The sequence below is a fragment of the Gossypium arboreum genome, chromosome 1 (assembly GCF_025698485.1).
Source record: "Gossypium arboreum isolate Shixiya-1 chromosome 1, ASM2569848v2, whole genome shotgun sequence".
Lineage (NCBI taxonomy): Eukaryota > Viridiplantae > Streptophyta > Magnoliopsida > Malvales > Malvaceae > Gossypium > Gossypium arboreum.
Genome location: NC_069070.1, coordinates 72,842,840 through 72,844,439, shown reverse-complemented (window position 1 = coordinate 72,844,439; position 1,600 = coordinate 72,842,840). Strand labels below are relative to the sequence as shown.

The 1,600-nt window shown below is 32.1% G+C and overlaps 1 non-coding gene across 1 annotated transcript; it reads left to right on the top strand.

Moving 5' to 3' along the window:
• The first annotated feature begins 468 nt into the window (after window positions 1–468).
• On the top strand, window positions 469–575 carry LOC128281650 (small nucleolar RNA R71). Its single transcript, XR_008271903.1, has one exon. It is a non-coding gene; the product is annotated as a small nucleolar RNA R71 (small nucleolar RNA).
• The last annotated feature ends 1,025 nt before the right edge of the window (window positions 576–1,600 follow it).

The following is a 1,600-nucleotide window of genomic DNA, read 5'->3' as shown; positions in this document are numbered from 1 at the left end:
ACTCACCCACTCCTTCTAAATTTTTCAGGTGACTCTCAGTAGGCGGTTCGACAGATGGAGGGACTCGGAGGTGGCCAACTAGCATAAAAATTTTAGACTTAGTCTTTATGTAATTTTTAATATTTTGATTTTCAATTATTTCTATTTGATTTGGGTTGTAACAAGGTCTTTCCTCTAGCTAAAAATTCAAATTAGGTTTTTTATTATTTTTATGTGTTGTAATTATGAGAAGTTGAACATGGATTTTCTAAACCATAGTTTTTATATACTACGTTTCCGCAACTAAAGTTTTAAAGAATAAGTTTTCATAAATCATATGTTTTAAACAAGTTTTTGCGATTGAAAAGAGATATTTTACAAAGTAATTAAGGTTTTTCATTTTAAAGAAGTGTTTCCAATGGAAACAAGGTTTACACTAAAACACTTCAATGTGACACGCCAAATTCGGCCATAACGTTCGGGCCGAGTTTTGGGTGTTATAGACATCTTCTCAACAAATCCTTAAATCTCTCTCATATATCATAAAGAGTCTCAATATCAAATTGAACAAAAGAAGAGATATCATTCCTCACCTTAATTGTTTTAACCGGTAGAAAATATTAAACCAAGAATTAAGCACACATAATTGAGAACAAGATCTAAGTATTTATTGTGTAAAATAAAAATCAAACGACATAATTCATCATAGGGTTCATCTTCCCTAGGTATTTACAAAATTAGCTCATGCTAGCAAATAAAAAATCTCAAAGATAGTATATCAACAAGAAACAAAGAAACTCATAATAATCTCCAAAGAAACCAAAAGGGAATCTTCAATCTTGATGGAAATCTCACTTTATAATGAACTGTAATAGTGTTTTTCGAGTGTTTTCTTGAATATTCTATGACGGCTCTCTCCTATATTCTTATATTTGTCATATATAGGTCTTGAATATTCTTGATAGAAATCTCACTTTATAATGAACTAGCAGTATGTATTGGTTTTCGAAGAGTTTGGAAAGGGTTCTGTGAAATCTAAGCCCATACAGCAAAGAATTTGACTTTCAACACTCCTATCTATGACATTTTTTCACGTTTAGAGATATTTCTCATTCTTTGACATTGATCGCATTTTTGTGTAAACCCGTAAGCATGTTGAAATATTGTTAGCCAGTAAATCCTGATTGCAGGACCTTCTGTGTTGTTCTTTTAGCTCTAAAATGACCATCACAAGGTGAAGTATGACATCCAATCAAAATATCATTCACTTCCTCTTTTGCCACACATCGGTAAATTATTTGGTCTGTACATTGTCAGAAATCATAAGGCTCTTCCTAAATGTAATATCATGCATCATGTATAATTTTCTCTTCTACTATCCTGAAGCATTTGCAGTAGAAACTCCTTGAATCAACTAGTTGACTATATCTGCATGCCAAGGCATCTGCTGCTTTTAGTCATTATTTGATGGTGTTCAACTCAAAACAGATGCTCATCTATAAATTTCTCATTTATCACTTGATTTCTTCATTTCTTCGCATCTACTTCCAATCTAGATGGATGATCTGTGACTTGATTTTCAGTCCATTTTCGGTCAATGATCCAAAGATTGAACTCTTGA